Here is a 24,229-nt window from a genome sequence, read left to right as displayed (position 1 = left end):
CCAGCCCCCTTCTGCCTCTTTCTCTTCTTTCTATTCCTTTGATCTTTTTGCAAAGTGGATATGATGAGGCACTCGTGTTACTCTTTTGTTTTATGATTTGGACTCTGAGATGCTCTGCTTTTGTTTTCCTTGCAAAACTAGAACAATAGCAGCATAGTTCCAGGAAATGGGATGTGAAATTGTTTATCAGCTATACACATTTTCAACCATATGGCATTGACTCCCATTTCTTTAGGCAACCACAATTTGGGAAGAGTAGACTTCAGGCAATGATGAAAGAAAGTTCCAAATATTAGGACTAATCAAACCAGTATGTGATGCACACTGTTTCTGAAAGTTTCCCGGCAGAGTCTGCATTATGTCAGGAAGGTTAGGCTGGAGGAGCCAGTCTTCTTCCTGGCTGCTCACCAGAATCACCTGGGGGAGCTTTCCAAAAGAAGCAGATGTATTTTTAGCCTTGGGTTCAAATCCTGACATCTCTATTTTTAAAAATTTCCTCCCAAAAGTCTCGGATGGAGCCAACTTGGCTCTGGTCCCAAATGACATTTAGAATCAGTAAATTAGCAGAACTAAAAGGTACCTTTGAAGTGCTTGAGGACTCTCTGAGATCCTCCATGATTTTAGGAACTGATTTAGGTCAAGGGTCAAGTGCACCATGTGGGGAATAATGGTAGCCAATATTGTGTAGCACAAAATGGCATGACACATGCCTAGACAAGTCAAATCCTTGTTCCCCTACTTCTTGCTTGGATAAGTCATCCAGTCTCTCTGGGCCTCAGTTTTCTTGCCTGTAATATGGTGCCAACCCTTAGTGGGATATTGTGGGGATTAAAGAGATAAGGTATGTGAGGTGCTTAACAAGATCCTTGACACATAAGTGCTCAGTAAGTGTTAACTGTTAGGGGCTCAACAAAGTTATATTTATCAAGAGGACCTGAGGTGACATGAGCTAGGCTAACCCACTGAGATTCTTCACATTAGAAACAGAAGCTTGAGAGTAGTTGTGATCCAAATCTAAACTCAGGAAAGGGATAATGGAGGTATTATTTATTCACAGCAATGGATGGCCTTTCCTACTTTCCAAATGCTCAGGAGAATTCAGCTTAAACTGAATGATAGAACATCATTCTGGATACTTACTGAACTTTTTTTAAAAAAAAGATTTATTTATTTATTTATTTGAGAGAGAGAGCACGAGTGAGGAATAGGGGGTGTGGAGAGGAAGAGGGGGAAGCAGACTCTGCTGAGTAGGGAGCCCGATGAGGGGTTTGATTCCAGGACCTTGGGATCATGATCTGACCTGAAGGCAGATGCTTAACCAACTGAGCCACCAGGCACCCCTTATTGAATTTTAGATACTGGGAGCCACACTAGACTTTTTTCCTGTTACTCTATTCTTCTTCCTCAGGCTTTGCATATGCTGTTCCATCCAGCTGGAATACTATACTTCTGGTCTTCATATGGTTTTTAATTATCCTTTTTCAGTTGTTCTTATCATTGCTATTATAACTTACTTAGTCTCTATCTCCTCTACTAATAGGTAAGCTTCAAGGAAGCAGAAACCTTCTTTCATTGTTGTATCCCAGGCCTTAGAACAGTGAATATTAATCAGGAGAATGAACGGATGAATAAAATGATACATGGATGTCAAAGCCATAATTGTTTATAAAGAAACCAGAGTATCTGTAGACAAGCAATCTTAAGACTTAAAGGGATCACCAAGATGATTAACTTCAAAGTATTCATTTTTACAGGTGGATGATATCTTTAGAGATTAGAGCCAGGTTTAGTGTCCTGGTATCTAGGCTTTTTATCACCATTTACTCAGTTACCAAAATTTGGGCATGTGTTCCATTGAATGTAAAGATACACATGAAGACAAGGGAGCTACATGTTTGAAATTAGGACTCTGGCCATATTGGTTGTGTTGTCCTGAAAAATTTGAAATAAGTGGCCAAAGGTCTAGGAGCAGCTAGATTATCCTCCTGTCACATATCCTGACAATGAGAGTCAGGGTGGTGGTTGTGTGTGCCTAAATGCTTTTTTCCCCCCCAGCATTTGGGTATAGTAAAGGTTAATCCAAAAAGTGACTGAATTTGATTTGGAGTGTCTCCTTGGGCCTCAATGTTTAGTGCTGGGAAATTGAAGATAGCAAAGCAGTAGCCATAATAAGTAGATTGTATTAGCACTTCGCTTGGCTCCCCAAATCACACTGGTGATAGCTGCACTCCACTTGGTTTCACTGGCTGAATGGGAAGGGTCCAGAACAATCACAAATGCCCAAACATTTTCAGCTCAGGCATTGAGGGATTGAAGCCTTCTCCCGCAAAAGAGATGTTGTATTGGAGGCTTCTATATCGATTTATTCACTCATTCTTTACTTAGCATAGAGTCATCAAGGGGATACTGTTAGGGAATGAATTGTGCTCCCCCCACCCCAATTCATATGCTGAAGTCCTAACTCCCCTGTATGTCAGACTGTGACTGTATTTGGAGACAGGGTCTTTGTAGAGGTAAGTTAAAGCAAGGTCGTTAGGGTCCTCATAGGAAGAGGAAATTTGGACACAGACACACACAGAGGGAAGACCATGTTAGCACCCAAGGAGATGATGGTCATCTACAAGTCAGAAGAAAGCAGCCCTGTCAAGCAGATCTTGATCTTGGACTTCCAGCTTCGGGAATGATGAGAATATAAATTTCTGTGTTTAATTAAATTACTCAGCCTATGGTATTTTATTGTGGCAGCCTGAGCAAACTAATACACTTACCCTATGTCAGACACTGAGGATACAGAATTAGATAAGACCTAATTCAGACTGGTGGGGAGCTCATATGCTTGTGACCTCCCATTGAGTTTAATGGGAGTCACTTAAACAGTAATAGCTGGGTAGCCCTTGTCTCCACCTGCTTACCCAGAATCTCCAGCTCCTTCCAAAGGATCTTTCATTCCCATGTGGCAGACCTTGATGGTATGTCACCATGGCACAAATGCTCACAGACAGATCTGTCAGCTTCAGTCACTGTGTCGAGTCTTCTCTGTCTGGACGCATTAGCTTTGGTACCTCAGAGGATATGTCATTGCTTCTGGACACTACTCTGAAGCCCTGATTTCTTAATCCTACTAACAGTTGAAATGCCATAGTAGTAACCTTTGATCAGTGAAAAAGGGAGGAGGATGCGTTCTGTCCCTTGATTGTGAATACAAGTTTTATAGTGTCCTTTGTGAAAACAGGACCTTTTAATGTGGTGGGATGAGTTAGGGGTCAAGATACTTTTTCCACATGGATGTCTAATTAAATATAGTACCATTAATAATTTGTCATCAGTCAAAAGTCCAAATACATGTGGGGCAATCCATTGGTTGGCTTGTTTCTCCTTGTAGAAGTACCCACACTGTCTTAAAATTTTTTTTTTCTAATTTAAATTCAATTTAACATGTACTGTATTATTAGTTTCAGAGGTAGAATTTATTGATTCATCAGTTGTATATAACACCCAGTGCTCATTACTTCAAGCACCCTCCTTAATGCCCATCACCCAGTTACCCCATCCCTCCCAGGTCCCCTCTAGCTACCTTCAGTAGAAGTACCTACACTGTCTTAATTTCTGTACATACACAGTAGTCTTCTGCCATAGAACCTCCTCTGTGTATCTTTTTTCCCCAAGTGTTTATTTAAATTCTGCTTAGTTAGGGCAGCCCCGGTGGCGCAGCGGTTTAGCGCCGCCTGCAGCCCAGGGCGTGATCCTGGAGACCCCGGATCGAGTCCCACCTCAGGCTCTCTATATGGTTCCTGCTTCTCCCTCTGCCTGTGCCTCTGCCTCTCTCTCTGTCTCTATGAGTAAATTAAAAAAAATTCTGCTTAGTTAACATACAGTGTAATATTAGTTTCAGGTGTACAAGTTAGTGATTCACCATTTACATACAACAGCAGGTGCTCATCACAAGTGAAATAGAAACCTTAATCCTACCACCTATTTCACCCATCCCCCCTATCCATCTCTCCTCTGGTCACCATCAGTTCTCTATAGTTGAGTCTGTTTCTTGGTTTGTCTTCTTTTTAACTTTGTGCATCTGTTTTGTTTCTTTAAATTCCACATATGAGTAAAATCATATGGTATTTGTCTCCACCTGACATATTTCACTTAGCATAATACACTCTAGGTCTATCTGTGTCATTGCAAGTGGCAAGATTTCATTCTTTTTTATGGTTGAGTAATATTCCATTGTACGTATATATCACATCTTCTTTATCCATTCATCAGTTGGTGGGCATTTGGGCTCTTTATATAATTTGACTAATGTTGATAATGCTGCTATAAACATTGTGGTGCATGTATCCCTTTAATTAGTATTTTTGTATCCTTTGAGTAAATGCCACCTCTGTATATCTGCTAGTGGGTGAATTCCTTCAGCTTTTGCTAATATTTAACTTTCATAATTTTCAATTAATTTATTTCTAAATAATTTCAAACTTACATGCATAAGTTGGAAGAGCAGCAGAAGCAACATCCATATATCCTTTACTCAGATTCCCAATATTCCACCATTTCACTGCATTGATTCATCATCCACTTTTCCTTTCTTCCTATATATGTCTACTTGTTTGTGCAAACTCATTAGCATTTTCTAAACCATTTGAACATAAGCTACATACATGTTGCCTTATCACCTTTAAATAATTCTCTGTGTATTTCCTCCAAACAAAAGCACTCTTCTAAATAACCACCATAAAGCCCTTCTAATAAGGAAATCAGTCTTGATACAACCCTGCTATCTAATCTATACACTTTGTTCAGATATTGCTACATGTCCCAACAGGTGGGCATCATGGTCCCACCTGGGAAAATGCATTGCATTTTGTTATCATGTCTCCTTCAGTCTGGAATAGTTCCTCAGTTTGTCCCCAACTTTCATGTCCTTGACTATTTATAAAAATTACAGGGAGGGGGATTGTTTTATGGCCCAGAATATGATCTGTCTTGGTGAATATTCCATGGGAAGTAGAAAAAGAACTGTGTATTCTACTATTGTTGGGTGTGGTGTTCTATTAGATCCTGTCAGTTGATTGTGTAGTTCAGATTTTATATATCCTTGCCAATTTTCTAGTAGTTCTATCTGTTGCTAAGAGGGACATATTGAAATTCTAGCTAAAATGGGGTTTTTCTGTTTCACCTTTTGTGTATTTTCAGACTTTGCTGTTTGGTGCACACATAGGATTGTTATGTCTTCCTGAAGAATGATCCTTCTGACATTACGTAATGTCCTTCCTTGTCTCTAGTAATTGTCTTTGTTCTGAAGTCTACTTTTTATGGTATCAACATAGCCACTTCTGCCTTTTAAAAGATTAGTGTTTGCATGGTATGTTTTTTTTTTTCATTCTTTTAATTTGACCTACTGATATCATTGAGTTTGAAGTGAATTCTTGTAAGCAACATGTAGTTGAACCTTACTTTGTTATCCATTTTGCTAATCTGCCTATCTCTGCCTTTTAATTGGTCTATTTAGACCACTTACATTTAAGGCGATTATTGATATCTTAGAACTTAAGTCTGCTATTTTATTGGTTGTTTCCTGTCTCCTTCCCCTGTTTCTCTTTTCTTCCTTCCTGTAGGTTATTTGAATACCTTTTAAGATTCCATCTTGATTTATTTCTAGTGTTTTTAAGGCCGTATATTTATTTATTTATTCAAGTAAACTCTCCCCTGCCTCAGTGTGGGGCTTGAACTCATGACCTGAGATCAAGAGTTGCACACTCCCCTGGCTGAACCAGCCAGGTGCCCCTTCTAGTGTTTTAGATGTATCTCTTTGTATAGCTTTTTGTAGTGATTGTGCTGAATATTGCTATGTCTCTATACACATATATTATGAATTATGTGTATGCTTATTATAAATTTCATGATATAAAGGATTCATAACATTAAAATTACAAATAATTAAAAATGCAATATTCTTTAATGTAAATTCCAAATATCAAATCAATTCTTACACAATTCTTTTGTTGATTTCCACCAAACTCTTGTATTCTTAGCCAACCTATGATTGCATTGATGAATGAGTATAGTTTTGACAAGAATGTTAGTTGATTTTTTTAGGTTAATGAGAAAGATAAAAGTGAAATGTTGAATATATGGGAATTTCACTTGTCAATGACATAAAGACGTTTTGCTGAATTAGATAATTATCTCAAATACTGGAATAATATTTCTTTTTTGTTGTTATTCATAATGTGATGACTACTTGTGAGTTTAATCCACATTATTAATATTTTTCCAGGTTTATTGAGTTATAACTGACATACAGCATTGTGTAAATTTAAGATGTACAATGTAGTGATTTGAAACACGAATATATTGTAAAAATTATTGTCACAATAAGGTGAGTTAACATATCCTTCACATCTCATAGTTATTATTTTGTTGCCACTCTTGTTACGGTGAGAACATTTAAGAACTTCTCTCTTAGCAACTTTCAAGTATTTAATGCAATGCTGTTAACTATAGTTACCAACTTTAGATCTACAGAAGTTATTCCTCTTATACCTGGAAGTTTGTATCCTTTGACCAACATCCCCTCATTTCCACCATCTCTTAGCACCTGCTAACTATAGAACTACTCTCTGAGCTTGGCTTTTAAAGATTTCACATAATAGTACAATCATACAGTATTTGACTTTCTCTGATTTATTTCATTTAGCATAATGCCCTTGAGATTTATTTCATGTTTTTCAAAATCCCAAATGGCAAGATTTCCTTTCCTTTCCTTTTTTTTTTTTTTAATGTCTGGTTGCAACTGTGTATAATTGGTTAGCACCTCCATAGAAATGGTTACAACAGTAGTTGCTGGAGTTCAGGTGAGCCTGAGGGGATTTTAAAGTGGTATCCACTTAGTATCCAATTCAGAGCAAAACTAATATTGATGAACAACAAACTCATCTTCCATGGCTCTGTGTGCCATTCTTCCCCATGACTTGGGGAAAGCAGGGCTGAGATAGAGACAGATTTTAGATGGTATCATTTGATAACCTGGATCCTGCTATGTCTAAAACTCTGTCTTAGCATTTGTTTGGTCATGAAGGCAATAAAATTTCCTTTTTGCTTAGGTGGGCTTGGATTGTGTTTTTTCCCCCCACATACCTAAAAGTCTCCCCAGTTGTATTCCTTCATTTATTCAAGAAGGTTTTCTAAAAGTTACTTTTAAAAAGTGTGGTAAAAACCACACAATATAAAATTGACCATCTGAAACATTTCTAAGTGTACAGTTTAGTAGTGTTAAATGTATTCACATTGTTGTCCCTCTGATCTCCATAACTTGTTCATCTTGCAAAACTGAAACTTTATACCAATTAAACAAAAACTCCCCATTTCCTCTTCCTTCCAGCCCCTGTCAACAGACATCCTACTTTCTGTTTGTGGGAGTTTGACCACCCTAAACATTTTAAACCTATTTTTTTAGAGTTTATTTATTTATTCATGAGAGACACAGAGAGAGTGGCAGAGACATAGGCAGAGGGAGAAGCAGGCTGACCATAAGGAGCCCAATGCGGGACTTGATCCCAGGAACCCGGGATCATGCCCTGAGCCAAAGGCAGATGCTCAACTTTTCTTTTCATGCCTGACTTATTTCACTTAAACATAACATCTTCACGGTTCATGCATGTTGTAGCATGCATCAGAATATCCTTCCTGTTGAAGGCTCAATAATATTCCATTGTATGTATAGATCACATTTTATTTACCCTTTCAGCCATTGATGGACACTTTAGGTTGCTTCTACCTTATGGCTGTTGTAAATAGTGCTACTGTGAACATGGGTATACAAATATCTCTTTGAGACCCTGCTGTCAATTCTCTTAGATATATACCCAGAAGTGGAATTGCTGGATCAGATGGTAATTCTATTTTTAACTTTTCAAGGAATTGCCATACTGTTTTGCACAGTGGCTGCATTATTTTATCAACAACCATGCACAAGGGGTCCAATTTCTTCATGTGCTCAACAATACTTACTATTTTGTTTCTTTTGGTAGTAGCCATCCTACTGGGTGTGAAGTGGTATCTCATTGTGGTCAATAAGTTTTCATGTGTGCCTTGTACAGTGAGCATAGTTGAAGCTTGTGGGCATTAAATGTATACAAATAAGTAATTCCAATTCTGCGAATTGTTCTACAGGAGAAATTATAGGAGGTGGGGTGGGGGAGAGCTTGACAAATTCTGGAGGAGGGGGCATCTCTTCAAGACATAGTTATTTACTCCATGCATCCTCCTTCGATGGGGACCTTTTCACACTGCTCTCTTAGTAAGCTTCTGGGGAGTTAACCTTCTGGCTGCTGAATTTTCTGAGGCCCACGGGCCCTTTCTCAGTGCACAGCAGCTTTTGGGATTGGGGCTTGCCAAACATCTTCAAAGGTCCCCAAAGAGCTCTTACTCTGGCAAACAGTTTCCCATCAATAAACAGGGCAGTACTTTCTGCCCAGATGCCTGTTAAATTTATCTCCTCCCATAGAAAGTCACCCTTAGCCAAATGTTCTTGTTGGGCAGGATGCTCTGGTGATCCAGGTCCCTGGTTTCCTGTGATACCATTTGTCAGTTGGTAAGCAGAAGTTGGATGGTCACTGGGTGGGGCGGGACGGGGGGGGGGGGGGGAAGAGGTGTGGAAGATGGAGCCAGGAGAGAGGGCAGGATGGCTACTGTGTGGATGCATTTGCTGTAATCCCCTCTAAGACTCAGATTTTCTTTTCTTAAGTGGCAGAGTTGGGCTCAATGGCTCCCATCTCTTTTGGCATTTGGTGAGTTTGAAAGGAGGGGATTAAGGATGCCTGGGTGGCTCAGCGGCTTCGTGTCTGCCTTTGGCTCAGGGCATGATCCTGGGGTCCTGGGACCAAGTCCCACATCGGGCTCCCTGTGAGGAGCCTGCTTCTCCTTCTGCCAGTGTCTCTGCCTCTCTCTCTCTCTGTCTTTCATGAATAAATAAATAAAATCTTAAAAAAAAAGAAAAGAAAAGAGGGGGTTAGGGCACCTGTTTCTTTAAAAAGAGATGCATGTAATGGAGAATGTTCTTTTTAAAAAATATTTTATTTAAATTCAATTTGCCAACATATAGAATAACACTCAATGCTCATCCCATCAAATACCCTCCTTAGTGCCCATCACCCCATCACCCCATCACCCCATCCCCTCGCCCTCCTCCCCTTCTGCAGCCCTTTGTTTCCCAGAGTTAGGAGTTTCTCATGGTTTTCCTCTCTAATCCTCCATTCCCTTATAGCCCCTTTCACTATTTCTTATATTTCACATATGAGTAAAACCATATGATAATTGTCTTTCATGGAGAATGTTCTTAGGAGGATAGTCATGCTTATTTCTTGGAAGAGTAGCTGTAATGCCACTCTCTATCATAGAAAGAATAACTTGGACTTCACTCATCCTAAAGCTTATCACTGTCCTCATGGGCACTCCAACTCGTCTCCTACTCCTACATTGTTGGTCAGCAGTGCCTGTCACCATCAGTCCCCCAAGACCAGGTTGAACACCCAGCTCCCTGTTTGTTCTAGAGATAGGAGAAGCCTTCCTGCCCTCTGAAGTATCTTCAGAGAGATGTGTCATGTCTCTGCCCTCAATAGAGACCTTTACAGAATAAGCCTTTCCTTCCCTTTTCTTTGGTTCAGAGGCCTCCAAGAGTGATTCTCTTGGAACAAAGCAGAAGTCTACCCTCCTCTTCTTGCTGTGATGAACTCAACCTCCATCTGAAAAGCAAATGAAAACATGCTTTGGCTTCAAAATAGGTGTTTGTCTTTTACTTTAAGCTTGCAAGATGATATACAGTAGCAGAGTCCAGTTTCACAGCACAAATGAATAAATGATTGAATGTACTCTTTCTCTATGTAGATGTATATGTATATGGTAAAATAGAATCTATATATTTTATACAGCATATATATTGTATATAGTATATAGTACTGTATAAATGTACTTTTCTCTAGATACCACACACAGAGCAAAATCTATTTACTAGATGTAATAAATCATATACTACATTACTATAAATAATAAATAATTTGGGTCCTTTATGTTAGTGGCCCATGACTATGACTCATCCTCATGGGGCTTCTGACCTGGGGTAATTAATCTCTGGTTCAGAACTTTTGGACCTGAGAGAAGGTGCTAATGTCCAAAGTTGTAAGGTCTCTGAGTGGGCTACTTGTCTCACTCTTACTTTTCTATGCCTGTAGCCTGAGGTCCTCTAACTTTAGCTAACTCTGGTGTTTAATAATGATCTATGTAGTCCCTAGGACTGGGGGCAAAGGAGGTGAAGGGGTGAGGATAGGACAAGTGTGGGTGTAGACTAGTGATCTCCCCTTCCTGGAAACATTTTTCCAAGTGTATGCCCTACCGGTGTCAGGTTATTCTGGGCTTCTGAGTCTGTGGGGATGTGATGGTGTTAATAACTTCACCTGTGCTGAGTGGGCATAGATGGACAAAATGGATACCCAGGAAGCTGGAAGAAAGCAAATGAAGTATTGGGTGGGTCCATGGGCTGAGCAAAACACTTTGATGTTGTACTAGGTGGTGTCTGGTGTTCATCTCTGGCTGCAAAGTCCTTCTGGGGACAACAGCCAAGACCAAGGATCTGGTGGCATTGGCAAAAGTGGTGGTGGTGGTGGTATTGGAGGTGACAAGAAAGATGCTTGGTTTTGTCTCTCTTCTTTGCATTTTTCTTATGTTGTAAGTCATAAGTTCATTTATACAATTAAAAAAACAGAGGTGAGGAAAACCAAGTTGGGTCACATCACTGAGCACTTTTGCCAAAAAACATCTACGGGGCTTCTTCTATGGCTATGTTCCAGTTCTGAGAATACAGAAAGAATGAAGCAGACTCCCTCCTTCCTGAACTTTATAAACAGATGAGCAAATGAATAAGGTATTTCAGAAAGTGATAAAGGCAGTGAAGAAAATAAAATAGAGCACAGAGAGTAAACTGGTGGGAGGTTAGTTTAGCATGAGATGGTCATTTTTCACATTTTCATGTGTGTGTCTTTCAAGGTCTTTTTTCCCCTCAGTATCTGTCCTTCTTTTTCCCTTCTGATCTAATTGTGTACCATCTATCTAAAAATGGGATCATGATGTACATTCTGTATTGTAACCTTATTTTTTTCACTTAATATATTGTGAACATCTTTTTGTTCCATTATTCATTCAGCTGCATCTTCATTTTTATGGATGCAGAGCAATTTATCATGATGGCTGTACCATACTTTTTTAATTTAATTTTTTTTAAAGAGAGAGTGAGCCCAAGCAGGGGAGGGGCAGAGAGAGAAGGAGAGAGAAAAATCTCAAGCAGGCTCCATGTCCAGGGAGGAGCCCGATGTAGGGCTCCATCTCACAACTCTTGAGATTATGGCCAGAGCTGAAATCAAGAGTTGGATGCTTAAGTTATTGAGCCACCCAGGTGCCCCTCTATCATAGTTTTTTAATCAGTTCCTTATGATTGTACATAGGTTGCTTCCAGTGTGCTGAAGGGATTATTCCTCTGGAGTTTGTCTTTATCATTACTGCCACCTTCCTGACTCAAGTTTGCATCGTCCCTCACTTAGACAGTTGAAATAGCCTCCCAACTAGTCCTGTGTCTCGATTTTACACTCATCTACCTATATTTTATATTTCTGATCGTCTCACTCTTCTGCTTCCAAACTATCATTGGCTCCCTATTGGCTGGACAAAAAAACTTAAACACCTTAGTTTTATAACTCCTGGGTTGTGCACCAGTAAAACCTGATGGCAAAAAACAAACAAACAAACAACCAAACAAAAACAACAACAACAAAAAACCTGATGGCTTGAAAAAATACATGAAAAAATGTTCAACATCCTTAGTCATTAGGGAAATGCAAATCAGAACCATAATGAGAAAAAAAAAAAAAAGAAAAGAACCACAATGAGATGCCATTTCAACTTACTAGGATGGAGATATATATAGATAGATAGATATAGATATGTCCTATATACTATCTCCATATATATATATCTTCTCTCTCTAATATATATATATCTCCAGTATAAACTCCAAAGCTTAATATATGGATTAGAGATATATCTGTATATCTATATAAAATGGAACATAACAAGTATTGAAATTGGAACCCTTATACATTGCTGGTGGAAATATAAAATAGGGCAGTTTTTGTGGAGAACAGTTTGGTAGTTCCTCAAAGAATTATAAGACCTAGTAATTCTGCTTCTAGCTACATATTCAAAAGAATTGAAAACAGACTTGAACAGATGTTTGTATGTCAGTGTTCATGGTAACATTATTCACAATAGCCAAAGTGGAAACAACCCAAGTGTCCTTCAACAGCTAAATAAATAAAATGTGATATATTCATACAATGGAATATTATTTAGCTATACAAAGGAATGAAGCTCTGGACTGTGCTACAACACATAATGAATCTTGAAGACATTACAATAAGTATATAAACCAGACACAAAAGGATAAATATTGTATAATTCCATTTATATGAAATGTATAGAACAGACAAATTTGTAGAGACAAGAAAGTAGATCACCATGTTCCAGAAAATGCAGAGTAATTGCCTAATGGGTACAGAGTTTCTGTTTAGAGTGATGAAAAAGTTTCTGTAGTGGTGATGGTTGCACAACAGTGTGGACATAATTAGTGCCAATGAATCATACACCTAAAAATGGTTAAGGTGGCAAATTTTATGCTATGTATATTTTTAAAAGTTATTTATTTACTCATTCATGAGATACACAGAGAGAGAGGCAGAGACATAGGCAGAGGGAGAAGCAAGCTCCCCATGGGGAACCCATAGAGGGACTCAATCCCAGGACCCCAGGATCACAATCTGAGCCGAAGGCAGATGCTCAACTGCTGAGTCACCCAGGTGTCCCTATGCTATGTATATTTTTACACCACACACACACACACACACACACACACACACACACACACAAACACTCATGCACATACACAAAACTCAATGGCTTGTCCATTCCTGACTTCATGTCTTAGCTCACAACATTTGTTCTTCTTCCTGAACTTTTCTTACAGCTCTGTTAGTCAAAATCCCACTCTATTTTTAAGGCCCATCTCAAATGGTACCTCCTTTCTTGATGACTTTCCTAACTTATTGTCCCTACATCTTTCATAAATCAATGAGATCTTTAATTTGTTTGCGCTTTTAGAGTACTTTATATGGTTCTTTTGGACTGTTTTCTTGCCTTAAACTCCTACTAGGCTGTGAGTTCTTTGGGCAGTGGGACCATACCATATTCATCTATACATTATTCATTCAATAAATATTTATTGAGCTCATACTATGTGCCAGCTTGGAACATAATGCCAGCATTCTGGAAAAGTTCAATTAATGTTAAACTGAATTGAAATGTCATAGGTGGTCTGAACCCCAAATTCCCAGAGAAATTTCAGAGTTGTGTAACTTTAAGGACGAGTCACCTCCCTCCTTACTTAAAATCCTCATTGGCTTTCATTCTTGGAAGTAGTGGACTATGATGGGTATTTTTCCCCTTCCTTCTGGGAATATATATCCCTCTTCTTCTGGGAAATTGTTTTCCTTTTCCCTTACTGAGTCTAACCCGTATGGTTTGAGTGACCTGTCCCATTCTTACATGATTTTGCTATCTTGGTTGCTGCTGATGGGTCAAAGGTGGACCACTTGAGCACATGAGTGCTTTTCCCTGGGATTTTTGAAACTGAGACAGGGAAGGGGAGCCTACAGGAGACAAGAAACCGTATTGCCATTTGTGTAAGAAGCTGGCATGCAGTGCGATAGGATATGGCTGATGCACAGAAGAGAGGCAGAAAGAGGTCCTTATACCAGTTGCATGAATGATTCAGATGTATCTTTGTCTATCCCATAACTTCAACTCTTCATTGTATTCCTTGAGGCAACCAATTCCCAACCGATTCTAGTCTAAATTGGTCTGAGTTGGGGTTCCGTCACTTGAAACCAAATCACTGCACCTCTCTGAGCCCAGTTTTTCATTCTAAAGTGATGCTTGTGATCCTTCCCTTGTAGAATTGTTATGAATATTGAAAAACATGATACATATAAAGTGCTTAGGATAGTGCCGAGCACAAAATAAGTGCCCAGTAAAAGTTACCATTGATCACTATTTGAATCAGCACCCGTGGTGCCTGGAGACCGTGTGGGAGCACAACATTCTTGGATAAGTAAAGAGATGGCTTTGATTCTTCTTTCGACTCTGTCCAAGAGAGAAGAGTCAGTGCCTCTCTGCCAGCCATGGCTCCTTCTTGATCGATGACCTGAGTTCTGAAGGCCTGTTATTACTTTCAGCCAGTTCTCACGGAGGTGTTTCCCATGATGGGTGCCCAAGGCACAGATGAGCTGAATCCATACTCCAAATGGAGCCTCACCTTGCTCCATTCCCATTTGGCTCTAGCTGGTCAACTCTCAGTGCACAGCTCCAAAGCTTAATTGCATTTTACTTGTATGTTGCCAAACACTAAAACCTTGTTGTTGGATTTAAGTGTTTTGGGAAATGGGTTGTTATTTCACTGACTGAGGCTTTGAAAAGTGGGAACAGCTGAAGGAGCTACCAGAATGGACATTGGTCTCCAATTGGCCCACCTGTGCTCACCAGGGAGGACACGTTGAAATATTACTTGTGAGCTCTGAGAATTAATTTGGGAGATATCCTGCTCCTGCAGTGCCATGCAATGGTACACAATAGCCTCTCAATTGTTATTTTATTTTATTTTATTTTTAAATATTTTTTTTTAAATTTATTTATGATAGTCACACAGAGAGAGAGAGAGAGGCAGAGACATAGGCAGAGGGAGAAGCAGGCTCCATGCACCGGGAGCCCGATGTGGGATTCGATCCCAGGTCTCCAGGATCGCGCCCTGGGCCAAAGGCAGGTGCGAGTGCCACCCAGGGATCCCTCAATTGTTATTTTAAATAGATTATGAATTATTCAAGACATTAAAAAGTATAGTAACAACAAACACTTAAATCATGGTTATGCTGTCCCAGACACTGTTTTAAACACTCCACATCTACTAACTCAATGATTCACAAACTGTGCTGCACATCAGAATTACCTGGGCAATTTTTTAAAGTGCTGATGTTCAGGCCACACCCTGTGCCAATGAAATCAGAATCTCAGGGCATTGGGAATTATAAAACTCCCCAGGTAGGTTGAATGTGCAGAGAAGTATGAGAATCAGTGAATGAACTCATTCATTGTATACACTCATCTGAATCCTATGAAGCAGGTGCTGTAACTACCCATATTGTACAACTGAGGAAACTGAGGCACAACTGAGGCACATGTTAAGTGACTTGTCCAAGTTCACACAGCTGGTACATGTCAGAGCCAGGTTTGTAACCAGGGTCTCTGGTCTAAGTCCATGCTCTTAATCATATAACACTACAACCACACATAATACCATAGCCTACAACAGATGCCTACACATCTGCCCTCTTCTTCTCTGTCCCAGTCCCAATGCCTGGGGATGACTCACCCTCTTGTGATCTCTCTTGGGCATTTTCAAAGTCTCCTTATTGGTCTTCTGGCCTTTGGGATCAGGCATCTAATTCAGATTTGTCCAATAGAATTATAATGTGTGCCACAATGTGATTTTAAGTTTTCTATGGGTCGTAGTAAAAAAGCAAAAAGAAGCAGATGAAATTAATCTGCAGATTAATTAAAATTGATTAATCTTGGCACACTATTTTATTTAACCCAATATTCCCCAAATATTATCCTTGTGACATATAATCATTAAAACATACTAAGGTGATATTCTAGATTCCTTTTTGTCATGCTAAGTGTTCCAAGTTCTCTGTGTATTTTACAGTCACAGCATATCTCACTTTGGACCAGGAGTATGTCATGTGTTTGAAAGTCATATTGGATAGCAAGGCTCTAACCTGTTCTCTACCCTGCAGGTAGCATGAACTTCCTGAAATGTAAATGTCACCATTTTTCTCAAGGCTTTACTTTTTTAATTTTTTAAAGATTTTATTTATGTATTTATTGAGAGAGGGGGGGAGCGGGGGAGAAGCAGACTCCCTGCTAAGCAGAGAACCCAATGTGGGACTTGATCCTAGGACCCCAAGATCATGACCTGAGCTGAAGGCAGATGCTTAACCAACTGAGCCACCCAGGCTCCCATTTCTCAAGGTTTTATTTATTTTTAAATATTTTAAAAAGATTTTATTCATTTATTCATGAGAGAAACAGAGAGAGAGAGAGGCAGAGACACAGGTAGAGGGAAGAAGCAGGCTCCATGCAAGGAGCCCGACGTGGGACTTGATCCTGGGACTCCAGGATCATGCCCTAGGCCAAAGGCAGGTGCCAAACCGCTGAGCCACCCAGGGTTCCCCCTCTCAAGGTTTTAAAACACATCTCTGGCTCCGCAGTACTCTCAAGATAAAGTCCACAAAGCCCTTCCTGATTAGGTTCTAACTAACTTTTCCAGACTGTTTGCTCATATTCTCTTCATGCATGAAGACTCCAGCCTTAACAAACATCCTTCTTTCCCTGCCAAATACATCCTTGTTTTCCAGGTCTCTGTTCCTTTGCAAGGATGGTTTCCTTGACATGGGATGCTACTTTTTCTCTTCTTCTCCTCTTTTTCTCTTCTCTTCTTTCTCTTGTCTTTTCTTGTCTTGTCTGTCTTGTCTTGTCTTGTCTTCTCTTGTCTTGTCTTGTCTTGTCTTCTCTTCTCTTCTCTCTCAGACCCAACTCAATGCCTGTCCCTTTTAAAACCTTCCAAGATTCTTTAGGAAGAGTTAGTCCAACCCTCTTTTGAGTTCGTATGGTGCTTTGAACATAGCTTTTTTTTTTTTTAATCGTATTTATTGGTCACTGTTCATGTATTTGCTTCCCTCACATGACCAAGTGCATCACCAGGGAAGGGATCACAGCTTATCCATCTGTCTGCTCCCAGTACCTTTCTCACTACATGCTTATCAAGTAGGGAACACATTATATTTTACCCAATCTCCTCTGTTCATTTTTATTACTTGCCTGGTTTGTAGAAATGTAGGTTTGGGGCCCTTATGATCTAGCTGTCTTGTTTTACAGATGCAGAAACTGAGGTCCCAGAAAAGCACTAAATCTGTTGCTATCTGGCCCATGTCTTGGCTAGACCCACTCAGCTATCCTATTCTTATTTGGTGAGTTTTCTGGAAATGTAGAACTATATTAGCTTGAAGAAGAGGAGGAAAGTGAACCCACTTTGTGTAATCAGTGGTTCATGAAATAATAAAGTATAAATAAAATGTTTGTAAATGGGACCACATTTCAGATGCCCTAGATAGAGTTCCTGGATGTGTAATGGAACGCTCTTATGGGTTCTGGTACAAAGAGGAAAGAGCATCAAATTTATCATTTTTGTACATTTTTATCTCCTCCCTCTCCAAATGGGACTGCTCACAAGTGAGATCCTGATGCTGTTTTAGCAAAGTGGATGATAGTGTCTCTGTGCTATCCCAAATAAAAAAATGGCTTGGGGGTAGATTATCTGCTTCTTTGATCCTCTGAAGCATCAAACCTCTTTGTTAATCATGGTTGAGAGAGATAATTAGAATGTGCTCCAAAGAGCCACTTTGCAGGGGTAACTGGAAGACATTGTAGAGTGTTGTTTCATGCTGTGTAATTCAGCTTCTTGACCACCTGACTTCCTAGTAGTCTCAGCCATAGGAGATAAGACCATTAAACTGGGACTTAGGGAGAAAAAAACTGTTCTATATAAAGTTAAACTTCCTCACTGAACAGATTGAATCCACTGTTTCTCTTGGCAACCTCAGTTTCACTGGGAGAGAAGCCAGAGAGCCAAGGAGGAGACAGAGGAGGGGTTAATTGGGAAAGCAGTTGTCAGATAGTACAAGTTCAAATATCAAATCGCCCAGTACCTGAGAACATTGCTGTGGTGTAGAGAGAGCAGTATCCATTTCACAGGCATACTTGGTGTTCTAGAAATAATATGGCAGGCATTAAAGAAGAGGCATTGTAAAAACCGAACTCACAGATACAGGGAACAGATGAGTGGTCGCCAAGGGTGGGGGTAGGGTGAGAGAATTGTGCAAAGATGGTCAAATGGTACACACTTCTGATTGTAAGATAAGTAAGTCCTGAGGATGTAATGTACAACATGGAGACTATAGTTAACAATACTGTAGTGAGCATTTGCAAGTTGCTAAAAGAGTAGATCTTGAAAGTTCTTATCACAAGAAAAGAATTGTAAATATGTATGGTATGTACATATATATGTGTATATGTTGCATATATTATGTTGTACACCTAAAACTAATACAATGTTGTATGTCAATTATATCTCAATTGAAAAAATAATTAAAACTGGGGAAGAAAAAGAAGAGGCATTGTAGTTTATTGGAAATAAGGCCATGGGTGAGAAGCCAGTGAAGCCATGATTAATCTCTTCTGACTGTGGAACTCTCATTATCTCTTGGATTTCTTGGCTTGATTGATCCCAGATGTGTGGTGCCATTCTTGGTATAGATGGAGTGAAGGTTCCAGGGCTAATCCACATCTAAATTACTAATAGTGCTTAAAGTACAATTTGGCTAAAATAACTATAAATATAAGTTCCAGTATTGTCTTCTGCTCCCTGGTCTTGTTTACTATCACCCTCCCCACCTATCCCGTTTGGGAGATCACTGAGCAAGGAAATCCACTTACCCAGTACCTCTTTTCACAGTGGTAGATACATGAGGGTTGACTCTGATAACAGTCCCCACCTTACATTTGTTTCATGCTCTTTTAAATCCAAATTGGCACTTTCACACCTGCTGCAAAGCTGAGTGATAAAACATCTGTGTTCCTAGTCTTTCCCTTTTCTTTTGATTGATGTTGTGAGTTTAACTGGAGATTTTCTCTTAGCTTTACCTGCATGATACATCTGATGTTAGTCTTTTCCCCTACTATCCTGCCAGCCCTTGAGAGGAGGGACCTTTCCTCAGGGGTGTCCAGGCTTGCCCAGAAATCTCCTTTCTGTCTCCTTTGAGATTCATTGGATCTTTTTGTTGTAAGTGAAGGAAACCAGACTGAATCTAGCTTATGCAGAAAAGAGAATTGGTTGGCCTCCACAGCTAAACATTTCAAAGGTCTGGCTAGAAACAGATGCTCTAATGAAGTTACCAAGATTTAACCTCCCTCTTACTCTCAGCTTGATTTTTCTCTCTTTGCTGGCAGTGTCTCTGTATGGAGTGGCTCCAAGAAGCTCTAGGCTTATTTTTTCCTTATAGTCCACAATTCCAGAAGAAAATGCTTTGTTCTCACCGATTCTGGAGGAAATTCAGGGTTTGACTTTTTTGGATTACCTTGGGTGACCATGCTTGAATCATTTGCTGTGATTGGGTAAATATAATACTTGGATTGGTCAGGTCTTGGTCACATGAGTATAGTTGGTATCAGGGTTGAAGCTCTGCATAAGAATCAAGGAGAAGGGGCTGCTATCTAAAGAAAATAGTATGCGCAGGCACAAACTATGCACGTTTTCCACATTTTTGAATGACTTTCCTTGACAGAGGCTCAACCACAGTGTTAGAACAATATGGTCCTTTGCCTGGATTATATATTTCTCCTTGCAGTGTAATTGTGATACTAATTACTCAGAACTGAGTCAAATCTCACAGGCTAAGGACACGGTTCCCAACAAGAATGCCTTTAAGGTATCATCCACAAGTTCAGGGGTCCCCAGAAGTCACCTACATTTCCGACTAACAGGCTACAATTTGGGGGTTCCCACAGCCCCTCAGGTGCAGCAATTTACTAGAACAACTCCTAGAATTCAGAAAAGTGTGATAATTATGTTCACGGTTTTATTAGAAGAGGTACAAATCAAGACCTTCTAAATTAGGACTTTCATAGGATGAGGTCTGGGAGGGTCCCAATTGTGAAGTGTCCATGTCCTCAAGAAGCATCACCCTTTCAGCACGTCAGTGTATGATTACCAATAAGGGAAGCTCCCTGGAGCTCCAGGCACTCAGAGTTTTTATTAGGGTTTATTAATGATTGAGTTAATGATTGAATCATTGGTCCTGTGGCTGAACTGGATCTCCAGCCCCTGAGCATCTGGACAACAGACTGATATCATATGCCTCAAAGCTCCAATCCTCTGATCACATGGTTGGTCTCTCTGATATGGCCAGCACCAAGTCTAAAAAAAACTATTTAGGGGCCCACCGTGGGGGCACTTCATTTGCATAAACTCAGGTATGGTCCAAGGGGCTTACTGTGAGTAACCAAGATACTCCTGTCATCTGGGAACTTTCAAGGGTTTAGAGGCTCCCTCCAGGGAACTGGAGATAAAGAACAAATAATTATACAACATTCTACTATGCTGGGTCTCAACTTCTTCCCAGGCTTGACCAGTCTACTGTTCTCTTCTGGTGCCACCACTTGTGGATTCAATATCCACTTCCATCTAGGATTTAACAGCATTTTCCTCCCATAGCCCTATGAGAAGTCTCTTCTGGTATCTCTCCCTGAACCCTGCTTCTCTCTATTTCTACTCCTCATCTTTCTTCCTCCCAAAGCTTTGGCCTTGGAAAAGTCCACCCCTCTGTGCCTCATTTTCATCATTGATAAAATATGAATTGTGGATTGGTTTCAGCTCAGCTGAGATGGTACTTATTCCAGGAAGCTTTCTCTAGAAGACATTTTTACTTTTTCTGTGGCTAGCATCTTTCTTTTTGAGAATCTTGCATTTTATAAGATGAATCTTCCTCCTATTATAAAAGATGAAAAGTCCAAACTTGCTTTCTCAGCCTTTCTGGGAGCTTGGTTATGATCATATGAGTGAGGCTTTTGGCAATCAGAACATAAGTTCTTGGAGGTAGCATTGTAAAAACTCAGGGTTAAATTAGCCAGAATCAGATTTTATTGCTTATGTCTAAAGACAGTGACTGATGCACCTTTCTTGACCTTGGTATACCTTCCTTGACTTGCCCTATTGAAGAGGCAGCTTCTGTGTGCTCCATTTGCACCACTTTCTCTGTCGCCACCACCAATGTTGTCATAGCTAATATGTATTGAGTTCTTACCATGAGCTGGAGGCTTTACACGTGCTGTCTTATTGATTCCTTAGTGGTATAGCCATTTTACAGATGACATACATAGAAGTGAAGATACCTCTGGAAGTCATGCAGCTAGTGAGAGCACAATTTGGATCTGAACTTTTTCAGTCTAACACCAAGATCTTCTCTTTTAACCATCCGACAACCATGCTATAGGACCATCATTTAACCCTTCTGCATTTAAGCTTTCTGCATCTAACCCTGGAGGATAGGGTCTAGGTGTCTCTATTTTTATACCTCTGGCATCTCTCACATGCCTGGCACAGGTAGGTAGGTGTTCAATCAATACTTGAGCCCAAGTAGATGACAAGATCTCACCTGGTTCAAACACTTCTTGAACATCATTGAGCTGCCCACTGACTTCCCACCCACCAAATCACTGCTTTCCTTCCCTGAGCTCCTTTCTTCCATGTTGCAATCTCCAGGACTTGTTTTTCAATTAATTTGAATCATTCTCTACCTTCACATATCTGCTCCTAGGAACACCCTCTTCAAATCAATGTAAAGTTGAAAATTTGCCCTAATTTCCAGTTTTTCTTCCCCCCCTCTATTCCTAGGTTTTTGGGGACTTTGGGAATGAAGGTACTCATTAAGTGCCCTATCATGTCCTCCAAACTCCAGTTCTTTGGTGAGAAGAATTTCACATTTTTGACAAGAGTTTAAATCTTCAGAAAAGGTTCTGGCTTAGTTAACTTCTGTATTTGGAAGACATGTTGCCTTTTTGTGGAGCCCCAGATAGCAAATCTGGATTCTCTTTGGCATGATGACATGTTGCTTAAAAGAGCCAAAGACTTTCTCTGAAATTTGTGAAGGAGGGCATTGTCATTCAAATGGCCACTAAGAGAGCAGATGTTGGTTAAGTGAGAAGAATGATAATGCTAATATGCTTAGTTCTTCTAAGGGAGTGCTTTCAACTGTAAGTAACAGAAAACCGGGACTCAACTACCTAGAAAAATGAGAGGCTGTATCTTCTCACATTGCAAAAAGTCCAAACCAATGTAATTCTCTTGGCTCTGCCCCCCAATGGCAACAAGATGCCTGAACAATTCTGGACCTTTGTGATAACCTCCAGGAGACAAAAGACTGTTTTCCTCTATGTCTGCCTTTAAAAAAAAAAAAAAAAAGATTTATTCATGAGAAACACAGAGAGAGGCAGAGACACATGCAGAGGGAGAAGCAGGCTCCAATGCAGGGAGCCCGACGCAGAACTCAATCCCAGGTCCCAGGATCATGCCCTGAGCTGAAGGTGATGCTAAACCGCTGAGCCACCCAGGCTGCCCTATGTCTACCTTTAAGGAGAAAGAAGCCTTTTTCAGAAGCTTCCTTTTGCATTTCATTGGTAAAACTCATTGGTCACATGATCATTTATAATTCAATCCTGTCATGGGGTATGGGATTACCAGTATGGATTTTGACCAATCAGGGATTACCCTGGTTCACATGCAGAGGATGAGTAGATACCTGTACAAAATCAGGACTCTTTTATTTAGCAAAGGAAGAATGGAAACTGGCTGTTAGGTAGCATTAATATTAATGGATATAGTCTTGAAGGGCAAGTGGGAAAGACTTTTCACAGCAACAGGGAAAATGTATTGGGAAAAGAATGGTTGGAGGGTATTTGCTGATTTAGGATTAGTCATGGGAGAGCCTAAATATGCTGCTGCTTAATAGTAATCTCCTAAGATCTGAAAGTATATTTTTGTCACTTTAAAAAATCTGAGGTAAATGGAATGCCTCAGTTCTAGTCTCATCAACCTGGTGGGTCATGGTAGTAGAAGTGTTTGTGCTGGTTTTGCATTACAAAACACTACACTAAAGTTCATGTTTATTTCTATATTACACTAAACTTCATGTTTATTTCTATATACCATTAGTCCCCAGCTTTGTCAGGATGGATAGTCTTGCATATCTGCCTCCTTGTGGACATCCATATTTCGCAGAAGGCAGCAGATATCTGAAGAACTCTGATGAAGCTGACCTTGATGATGGTTCCTCTCTTGGTCATTCATCCATCTATCCATCCCTCCATCCATCTGTCTACTCATTCTTCCTTTCTTCCTTCATCCACCCAACTATTTATCTACCTATATATCTACTCACCCATCCATCTAACCATCGATCTGTCCACCCAACCATCCATCCATCCAACCATCCATCTATCCATCCATCTATCCATTTGATGTCAGGAGTCCTATGATATGTGCTTGGAATATATTGATGAATAAAGCAGATTCAATCCTTGTCTTCACAGACCTAAATTTAATTGGAGAGACAGACAATAAACAAATAAACAAACATTTTGGGAGCTATTTTGAGACTAGAATTGAAAGAACTTTGTCCCCCCAGTGTGAGCCAATGTGGTTCCTGTGCTCAGTCTCTCAGGACAGTAAGGTGGAGAAAGCTTGAGGGTAAGAGAGGCAAGTCTAAATTTCAAGTTACTGAGTGTGTCTTGTCATTGAAATGTAAGGTCTGCTTTACACATCTCAGAGGATTGCTTTGAAGATCATATAGTATTAATGGATGTGAACAAACGTCCTTTGACAGTTCTTAAAATTTATTATCATTAAAGCTGTGGCTCTGATCCCCGTCAAAAGATGGCTAATTTGAATCCCAACACAAAAACCTCTATGTAAGTAGAGAGACAGTATAATATAGTTAAAGCAATATTGCAAAATTTAAAGACAATCAGAAATTGAACTCTGGATCCATTGCTTGAAGGTATGTGACTTGGGTAAACTATTTTACCTTGTTGAACCTCAGCTTTTCTCTTTTCTTTTTTTTTTTTTTTAAGGTTTTATTTATTTGAGAGAGAGAGAGTGAGTGGGAGAGAGAATGAGCAGCGGGGAGAGACAGAGGGAGAAGCAGACTCTCAGCTGAGCAGGGAGCCTGATGCAGGGCTTGATTCCCGGGACTCTGAGATCATGACCTGAGCCGAAGGTAGATGCGTAACCTACTGAGACACCCAGGTGCCCCAGAAACTACTTTTAATTGTGTGAGTGAAACATACCTCCAGGTTCAATTTAGCCTATAGATCACCAACCTGTGACCTCTACTTGAAACATCTACTAGAGTGTAGCTCCTGTGGACATGGAGCATTATGACATCCATTCACTGATCCTGGA

The 24,229-nt window shown here is 40.0% G+C and overlaps 1 protein-coding gene across 3 annotated transcripts in view; it reads right to left on the bottom strand.

Moving 5' to 3' along the window:
• The window catches only part of CCDC60 (coiled-coil domain containing 60), a 185,798-nt gene that overhangs the window by 4,435 nt on the left and 157,134 nt on the right, over positions 1-24,229 (bottom strand). The window contains exons 16-18 of one of the 3 annotated variants that reach the window (XR_012019319.1): positions 22,054-23,360; positions 17,922-17,981; positions 15,524-15,650 (exon numbers count right to left, since the gene is read on the bottom strand). The gene's annotated coding sequence lies outside the window, so the exon portion shown is untranslated. Of the gene's footprint in view, positions 1-9,183; positions 9,741-15,523; positions 15,651-17,921; positions 17,982-22,053; positions 23,361-24,229 lie in introns of those variants that run through there. The other 2 variants (XR_012019322.1, XR_012019321.1) reach the window with 2 other exon arrangements.

This window comes from Canis lupus, chromosome 27, assembly GCF_048164855.1.
Source record: "Canis lupus baileyi chromosome 27, mCanLup2.hap1, whole genome shotgun sequence".
NCBI lineage: Eukaryota > Metazoa > Chordata > Mammalia > Carnivora > Canidae > Canis > Canis lupus.
This window is presented reverse-complemented; position numbering and strand designations above follow the sequence as displayed.